Source organism: Lucilia cuprina, chromosome 4, assembly GCF_022045245.1.
Source record: "Lucilia cuprina isolate Lc7/37 chromosome 4, ASM2204524v1, whole genome shotgun sequence".
Lineage (NCBI taxonomy): Eukaryota > Metazoa > Arthropoda > Insecta > Diptera > Calliphoridae > Lucilia > Lucilia cuprina.
This window is the reverse complement of record NC_060952.1, coordinates 54,849,403-54,859,563: the sequence shown is the minus strand read 5'-3', so window position 1 is coordinate 54,859,563 and position 10,161 is coordinate 54,849,403. Positions and strand designations below refer to the sequence as shown.

At 28.5% G+C, this 10,161-nt stretch overlaps 2 pseudogenes across 2 annotated transcripts; both read right to left on the bottom strand.

Annotated features, from left to right (window-relative positions):
- Positions 1 to 509: 509 nt before the first annotated feature.
- LOC124419341 lies at positions 510 to 1,212 on the bottom strand (annotated as a pseudogene). The gene has a single exon (XR_006940502.1). The product of XR_006940502.1 is annotated as a cytochrome c oxidase subunit 2-like (transcript).
- Positions 510 to 1,945, bottom strand: LOC124419342 (annotated as a pseudogene). The gene has a single exon (XR_006940503.1). The product of XR_006940503.1 is annotated as a cytochrome c oxidase subunit 1-like (transcript).
- Between the last annotated feature and the right edge of the window lie 8,216 nt (positions 1,946 to 10,161).

Genomic DNA, 10,161 nt, shown 5'->3' with positions numbered 1-10,161 from the left:
AAGTTGATCCATTAGCTCCTATAGGTCCTAAAAGAGTTTTGAATTCTTTATGAAGAGTTAATAAAATATTATTTCAAAAAATATGGTAACGAGAAGGCATTAATCAATATCTAGAAGGAATTATTAAAATTCCTAAAAATGTTCTTAATCAATTTAATGATAAATTAAAAATACTAGAAGAAGGGTCAAATACTGAGAATAAATTTGTTATCATTTTCAATTTAATGAATTTGTAGATTGTGTTTTATTAATTAAATTTGATTTAGGTATAGAAGGAATAAATGAGTAATAATTTATTATATTAAAAATTACAAAAGCAATTGAAAAAATAATAAATAAGCTTAATCAACCAATAGGTGCTATTTGAGGAATTAAAAAATATCAATAAATTGATAATTTTAGTTTGACAAACTAATGTTATATATTTAACTAATTTTTTCATTAGAAGTAAGTGCTAATTTACTATAAAATGGTTTAAGAGACCAGTACTTGCTTTCAGTCATCTAATGAAGAATTTATATTATTAGAAATTCACTTAATAAAGTAATTTACTGGAATTCTTTCAATTACAATTGGTATAAAACTATGATTAGCTCCGCAAATTTCTGAACATTGTCCGTAAAATAAACCTGGTCGGTTAATTAAAAAATTTGTTTGATTTAGTCGACCAGGAGTTCCATCTACCTTTACTCCTAGTGCTGGGATAGTTCAAGAATGAATTACATCAGCGGCAGTTACTAAAATTCGAACTTGAGAATTTATTGGTAAAACTACTCGATTATCTACATCTAATAAACGAAAACTATCAATTGATAATTCGTTAGTAGGAATTATATATGAATCAAATTCAATATTTGCAAAATCTGAATATTCATAACTTCAATATCATTGATGACCAATTGCCTTTAAAGTAATTGAAGGTTCATTAATTTCATCAAGTAAATATAAAAGTCGAAGAGAAGGGAAAGCAATAAATAATAAAATAATTGCAGGTAAAATTGTTCAAATAATTTCAATAGTTTGTCCGTGTAATAAATATCGATTTACATATTTGTTAAAAAATAATATAAACATTAAGTATTCTACAAGGACAGTAATTATTACTAAAATTAAAAGTGCGTGATCATGGAAAAAGATTAATTGTTCTATTAAAGGAGAAGAACTATCTTGTAAACCTAAATTTGCTCATGTTGACATTTATTATTCTAATAAAAGTAAAATACTTTATATATGGAGCTTAAATCCATTGCACTAATCTGCCATATTAGAAATTAGTTAATAAAGGTAATTCAGAATAACTATGTTCAGCTGGTGGAGTATTTTGTAATCATTCAATTGATGAATTTAATTGAACAGGGAATAAAACTTGACGTTGAGATACAAGACTTTCTCAAATAATAAAGAAGAAAAATAAAATTCCTAATAAAGAAATTGTTGACCCAATTGTAGAAATTACATTTCAAGTTGTGTAAGCATCTGGGTAGTCTGAATATCGTCGTGGTATTCCTGCTAATCCTAAGAAATGTTGAGGGAAGAATGTTAAATTTACCCCAATAAATATAATAGCAAATTGACTTTTTAATATCTTAGTATTTAAAGTTAATCCTGTGAATAAAGGGTATCAGTGAACAAATCCTGCTATAATAGCAAATACAGCTCCTATTGATAAAACATAATGGAAGTGAGCTACTACATAGTATGTATCATGTAAAATAATATCAACTGAAGAGTTAGCTAAAACAACTCCAGTTAAACCTCCTACAGTAAATAAAAATACAAATCCTAAAGCTCATAAAGTAGCAGGAGAATAGTTTAATTGAGTTCCATAAAGAGTTGCTAATCAACTAAAAATCTTAATTCCAGTTGGTACAGCAATAATTATAGTAGCTGAAGTAAAGTAAGCTCGTGTATCAACGTCTATTCCTACTGTAAATATATGATGAGCTCAAACTGTTTAATGATGCACTAGGCAAAAGTTTGTGAAATAATTGAAATGCCTCAAAATTTCTGGAGAATTCATTTATAAGTTGTTTAAGTCATTTTCAACTAAAACATTTGTAATTTCATAAAATTGTACATTTGATTTTTTTATAAATTAACATCATTTATAAAGTATATTTTAGAAAATACAATATCTTAAAAATTAAAGATTTTCCAAAAAAATGTCAAACAAGTTGACAAGTTGTTATTAATAGTTGTTATTTAACATAATTTCCCTAAAACTACATACTAAATTGTACGATTTTGTAAAATTCATTGAATTTCACTATTCATGTGGCTTTCTAAATATGTTTTATTTTGATTTTCTTAAATATTTTAAAAGTTAATAAAATATTCCCTAAATATTTTCTGTAGAAAGTCATCTTAATATAAAATTCAATTAATTTTACAAAATCACCCAATTTAGTATCCATGTTTTTGGAAAATTATGTATAATAATTAATATGTCTCAAATTTTCTCGACAATTCATTTATTTAAGAAATTGTTTAAGTAAACCTTTAATTTTGAAGATACAAATAAAACATTTTCATTTTTTCAATATATACAATATGTAAACATTAAAAACAAATAAAATTTGTCTACATATTTTTCTTATATGACTAAATGTAGCCATTGATAAACTTGAAAACATGGAATTCCTTTAAAAAATGTTAATTTTTAATTCGTAGATTTTAGAAACACTCCAAAAATGGAAAATACACTATCTTAAAATCAAAAGATCTCTAAAAATACAATTGTTGAAAAAAATTACAGATGATTTTATTCTTGAGAATGTTGTTGTAATTTTTTTTCTTATTTGACATATTTCCCTAAAATGCATGCTAAATGGAACGACTTTGTAAAATTCATTATTCAGATGTTTTTTCATAATATGTATTCTATTTTTATTTTCATAAATATATAAATGTTTCCTAAATATTTTTTAAGCCATTGTTAACATTTTGAAATTTGCGAATTTCACAAAAGTATATTTTACGTAGATATTATATTTTTGTAAGTAGTCTTAAATATTAAAAATAGCAATATGATACACACCATTTTATCAATAACTATAAGCAACTGAAGAGTGACATTCAAAGAAATAATATATGTTAACATGTAATATACAACGTCTTAAATATTTCCCAAAAAATCGTAATGTAAGTCTATATTGATATATTTTGTACATAGTTTAGTATTATTGATCTTTTTTGTGAAATCTTTAAATTCATCAATAAAAATTATTGTTTACATATTAATTAATCTATAGTAGCGATTCTTGAGAATGTTCTTGTAAAATTTTAATTACTTTTCTCATTTGACATATTTTCCTAAATGCATATTATTTATTAAATATTTTTGTTTAAGTCAATAAACTTTTGATTTTGAAATTTAGTAATTTCACAATTTCGAAAGGTCAAAAAAAGTCGGAAAAAGTAGGAAAACGTCGAAAAAAGTTGAAAAAAGTCGGAAAAAGTCAAAAAAGTCGAATATAGTATAGAAAAAAGTCGGATAAAGTCCGACTAAAGACTATTTATAAAATACATATAGTCGAAAGGTCGACTTTTAACTAAATACAAAAAGAGTCGACTTTTCGTTTCAACTATAGAGCCCTACTACTTAATATATTTTATACAAATGTCTAATGAAATGTACTACGCATAAGTTTTCTCGAGAATTCACTCATATTTTAAGTTGTTTAAGTCATTGTCAACTAAAACTCTAGTAATTTCACAAAATTGTACATATAAATTTTTAAAAATTAACAACATTTATTAAGTGTTTTAATTTGTATATTTTAGAAAATACAATATCTTAAAAATTAAAGATTTTCCTAAACAAATTGTAAAACAAGTGCTCTACATAGTTGTCATTCTTGGAATGTAATTGCTATGTCTCAAATTTTCTCGATAATTCTTTTAGTTCTGAAATTTAAGTAAACTTTTGATTTTGAAATCGCGCGTAGAAAAGTAAAAAGAAGATACAAATAAAATCGAATTGTGATATTCAAAGAAATACAATATATAAACAATAAAAAAAAAATTATACATATTGACTTGATATAGCCATTAATAAACTTGAAAACATGGAATTTCAATATCAACCTAATAAAAGCAATTGGTTGAGAAAATTGGAAACAGATTTTAGAAACACTACATTTAATAAATTGAAATCACCATTCAGTTAAAATTCTGAATATATTTTCTATGAAATTGGAAATATAACACAATTAAAAAATAAGCAGTTCTAAATTTCAAAAAATAACTATGCAACAGTTTTTTTTGTGAAATAATTGATATGTCGCACAGTGGGGCAGAATGGAAATTTTTTGGAAATAAACCTGGCATTTCTAAACGGCTGATCCGATCGGGATAAATTTTGGCGTCGGCGTAGCCAAGGAGTATTCGAGTTTAAGTTTTGAAGATGCCCCAGGGACTGAGCTGTGGCGGCTCAAAGTAGGGTACCTACGACATGTAAAATTTTTAAACTCGTGCCATTTTTTTTTTGTTTTTCACCCAAATACAAAAATTTTTATATTTTCTGAAAGCGACGAGATCTTGAAAAAACATGCTTGGGCATACTACTTATCTCTTATAATATCCGAGTTATAGGCATTTAAAAATTTAGTGATACAAAATTTACCATACCTTGGTCAGCTTTTTTTTGAATACCGGGCGTAATTTTGGACCAAATGGACTCAATTAGTTAGTTAGACAACAAAATTTCCAATAATATACAAAAAATTCAGATCAATATCATTTACAGATCCAAAAATATACGTTTTCTAATTTAAAAATTCAAAAAATTTTAGATTTTTTGTCGTTTTTTTGCCCAAAATGTGTCTTAACTCTTTTATTAATAAAATAAAATTTTCTTTAAGAACATATAACAATTTTATAGTTTTCTAAAATGTATCTTTACGCAGAACGCTTTGGCGTAAAAAACTTGTCCTATTTTTTGAAAATGTTGCCACTGCGTCCTTCCGAAAATGACCTATTTTTTATCAAAACTTCAACTTTGGGCGACATGTTCTAAAATCCCAAAGCCGGGATCAGAAAACTGAAAGCAGGTTTGGAAACCTCAATATGTTTTCTATTTACTCCAAAAGTAATTTCCCAGCCCTGAAAGAATTGTGGACCCTATGGGCAAAAATGTAAAAAATCCCATTTTTTTGATTTTCATTCCTATTTTTGGGAATTGCGGGATGCCCTTTAACCTTTTTAATTTTTTTGCATTTTCTTATTTGAAATGACAAATTTAACAAGCGTTGAAGATTTCATTGAGTTTTGTTCATAAATGAAGATTTTGTCATATATTACATATTTGTTAAATTTATAAAACTATGTTTTATATAAAAATTTTAATAGGGTCGCAGATAGCTACAACAATTTAGTCCATATTTATCCCTTAATATCTTTTTTAGTTAGATATGGAAATTCTCGACCCTTTACAAAAAATTTCAAGCCAATATCTCAATTACATTCAAATATATGTTTATTTAAACCTGTATCCTTTAATTTCATATTATTCATATTATAGTATTAAATATGACAGAACATGTTTAAATCTTATATTTATCTATTTTCTATTTGTTTGCTTATCCTTATATCCTTAATGATAATTTCGATTCATTCACTAATAAGAAATATCAATGACTGAATTACAGGTTATAGTAATATAGTCCTAAATGTTAATAGGTAGACAGTTCGTAATTTTTTACTTTGGAATACCTGTATCGGAAATGACAAGAATATATACCAATTCTCAGATTTTAAGTACCATATTTAATAAATCTACAATGAAGATTACATTAAAGTACGAAGAGTTGTGTTCCGTTTTATGGAGTGTATCTTCAAAAGGGCCAGAAAGAATTGAAGACATTTCAAATTATATAAAAACTACATATAGTAGAAAAGTAGACAAAACAGGCATATCAAAAATTGAAAACTTTTTAAAATTTTTGATGTAAAAAGTAAGTCTGTGGATGGAAATCAAAAGAAATTTCGATTAAAATTTTGTAGTTGGATGGAAACTACTACGAAAATCTAACTTACAACACATCAGCGCTTGCAAGTCATACGAAGACTTATGTTCAAGGTCATAAAAAGGAGGTCACACAAAAACTTTTTTCAATCTCAAATGAGGAAATTACTGATACATTTAACCAAATGCTGAAAAAGGAAAACCAACCTATGGATGCCGTACATATTGCAACTATTCTTCAGGGAAAAAACAAACTATCCTACCATTACCTATTGCTGTTAATGATGTGGAAGCTTGTATTGATATATCATCTTTGCTCGAAAACACAGCATCAATAATTGTGTCAGATAAAAGACCAACTAAGGAAAATTCATAACTGTGATGTTGTCTTAATGTGTAAGTGGGGATGTGACGGTTTATCAGCACTTCCAGAATACAAACAAGCTTGTGGAACTTGGACATTAGCAGACTACAAAAGTGTATTTATGTCATCATTAGTTCCATTACGAATTCGTTCATATTCCCTTAATCCATCATCGTCAAGCATCGGAAATTTATTTAAAGATATATGGATCAATATAACTCCGGGTTCAAAAAAATTTTGTAGACCATTGGATTTGAATATATAAAGGAGTCAAAGAAAACAACAAAAGATTTAGTGGTATATTAAAAAAGATTCTCTATTAAGTATCATATCAGCTAAGCTTAACAATGATTGATGGAAAGGTCAGCCATAACAGAAACTTTTCCTTCTGGAGATGCTCAATATGTAATGAGAAAAAGTCGCAATTCTCAAATATAAACAAAGCAGAAGTATTAATGAAGAAGTCCTGTCTTTCGGAATTTCACCACATCATGCCAGAATACGATTTTTAGATTACATATTACACATAGCATACGACCTCAAATATAGAAGGGTGCCAGAGAATCTTACTAAATCAACAAAAAATAATGAAGAATCGAAAGAACTGAGAGCTGCGGAAAAAAGCAGAATCCAAGAAGAATTTAAAGTTCAGATGGTATTAAATATCGACAAACACTTCCAAGTTGCGGTAGTACAAATGACGGTAATACGGCGAGAAGGTTTTTTCGTGATTTTGAAATTACTTCAAGAATAACTGGAATCGACAAGGTGTTGCTTCGAAGAGTTAACACTATTTTAATGGCACTGAATGGTAAACATAATATTAATGGAAACCGATTAGGGGAATATACATCTGAAATTTCTAAATTACTTGTATCTCTGTATCCATGGAGGGAACTAACACCAACAGTACACAAAGTATTGTGTCATGGTCAAATAATAATTGAATCGAATATTCTTCCACTTAGAGAGTTAACAGAAGAAGCCCAGGAAGCGAGGAATCGAGATTTTAAGCATGTTCAACTTTTCAGCTCAAGAAAATGCTCCAGGCAATCACAGAATGAAGATATTTTTAATAGTTTACTTCTATCTTCTGATCCTGTTCTTTCAACTATGCGAAAAAGATGGGTTTGTATTACTTCTGGATATGTATACCGATATGACAGATTATTTTATAGAAAATAAGTAGTGTTAGGAATTAACTATATAAGTAGGTTGTAAGAATTAATTGTATTAAGTTATGTTATATTATTATTATTCATTGTAGATTTATTAAATATGGTACTTAAAATCTGAGAAGTTTACTTATATACCAATTGTTGTCATTTCCGATACAGGTATTCCAAAGTAAAAAATTACGAACTGCCTACCTATTAACATTTAGGACTATATTACTATAACCTGTAATTCAGTCATTAATATTTCTTATTAGTGAATGAATCAAAATTATCATTACCTGTATATTTCAATTATAAGGATAAGCAAACAAATAGAAAATAGGTAAATATAAGATTTAAACATGTTCTGTCATATTTAATACTAAAATATGAAAAATATGAAATTAAAGGATACAGATTTAAATGAACATATTTTTGAATGTAATTGAGATATTGGCTTGAAATTTTTTGTAAAGGGTCGAGAATTTCCATATCTAACTAAAAAAGGATATTAAGGGATAAATATGTACTAAATTGTTGTAGCTATCTGCGACCCCATTAAAATTTTGATATAAATCATAATTTTAGAAATTTAACAAATATGTAATATATGACAAAATCTTTATTTATGAACAAAACTTAATGAAATCAACGCTTGTTAAATTTGTCATTTCAAATAAGAAAATACAAAAAAAAAATTGAAAAGGTCAAAGGGCATCCCGCAATTCCCAAAAATAGGAATGAAAATCCCAAAAATGGGATTTTTTACATTTTTGCCCTTAGGGTCCACATTTCTTTCAGGGCTGGGAAAATACTTTTGGAGTAAATAGAAAAAATATTGAGGTTTCCAAAACTGCTTTCAGTTTTCTGATCCCAGCTTTGGGATTTTAGAACATATTGCCCAAAGTTGAAGTTTTGATAACAAATAGGTCATATTTGGAAGAACGCAGTGGCAACATTTTCAAAAAATAGTACAAGTTTTTTACGCCAAAGCGTTCTGCGTAAAGATACCTTTTAGAAAACTATAAAATTGTTATATGTTCTTAAAGAAAATTTTATTTTATTAATAAAAGAGTTAAGACACATTTTGGGCAAAAAACGGCAAAAATCTAAAATTTTTTGAATTTCAAATTAAAAAACGTATAGTTTTGGATCTGTAAATGATATTGATCTGAAATTTTTTGTATATTATTGTAAATTTTGTTGGTTCATTTGGTCCAAAATTACGCCCGGTATTCAAAAAAAGGCGGACCAAGGTATGGTAAATTTTGTACCACTAAATTTTTAAATGCCTATAACTCGGATATTATAAGAGATAAGTTATATGTTCAAGCATGTTTTTTCAAGATCTCGTCGAGCACTTTCAGAAAATATAAAAATCTTTGTATTTGGGTAAAAAACAAAAAATGGCACGAGTTTAAAAATTTGACATGTCGTACTTTGAGCCGCCACAGCTCCGTCCCTGGGGCATCTGCGGGGTTCATCTTCAAAACTTAAACTTGAATACTCCTTGGCTACGCTCATGCCAAATTTTGTCCCGATCAGATCAGCCATTTAGAAATACCAGATTTATTTCCAAAAAATTTCCACTGAATGTATTATATTTCCATGTTTAGAAACTCAGTTTCCTGGACGTAATTCCTAAGAATCTTCCAATCAGTGTTGGTTAAGAATGTTATTTCCGGAATAACATAACTTCCAATAATGTGATAATACAGCTCATGTTTGTTTGATGGTGGTAATACAGTTTAACGGTGGTAGTACAGTACAACGGTTAATATTTCTTTCTGCTATAGTTTATATTTGTTTGTGTGTATGTTATGTGTGACATGTGTGCAGAGATACAAAATAAATACTCTTTTTTAAAACATACTTGGTGAAGGGTATATAAGATTCGGCACAGTCGAATATAGAAATCTGACTTGTTTTAATTAAGCTTTGTTGCGTCGAATGGTTTTGAGTTTGTCAGGTTAACTACATCGAGCTCCCTTCCCTTTAAAGCTATCCCTTTCGTTGCCGACTACTCTCGAGTGGCCTGGTACCCATATGATGTAAACCTTACTTCTGGGAGAGTATTGAGTTAAAGATTTCTTACAATTCAATACGATCTTAGATTTAATTTTATCTCCTGATATCGCCCTAATTGCCTTCTGGCTGACGGTAAATATATTAAGCCCTATAGGCGCCATATTTATAATAACCCAATTTACACATTCCGTTATTGCTCGTACTTCTGCCTAAAATGTTCCGCTTAACCAAGACATTCTATCTGGAATTAGCGTTTCAAAGTATCCGACATATTCTGTGTCTGGTATGCGATCAGGCGCGTTTGATGAATGTGTATAACCTTCCAATGTGTCCAGTATACTTTGCTGACGTGTCCTATAACCGTTTTTGGCCAGTTCGCCTAAAGTAAAGAGAGGTTCGGCTGTAAGCGCCGCCTCATATCTTATATATGTTTCAATGGGTGGAATATCTAGCAACGTGTCCAGAGCCTTGGTTGAAGTAGTACACATGGCACCACTTATTCTGCCCCACTGTGGAGCGCACAACAGGCCCGTTAGTGGCCTAGGTGTATTTCTTCGGATTTGATGTAGTATGCATCTTCCTATCAATCTAACCTAACCTAGGGCTTTTTGGATTTCATATGACCATATATAGAAGATTAACGTTTT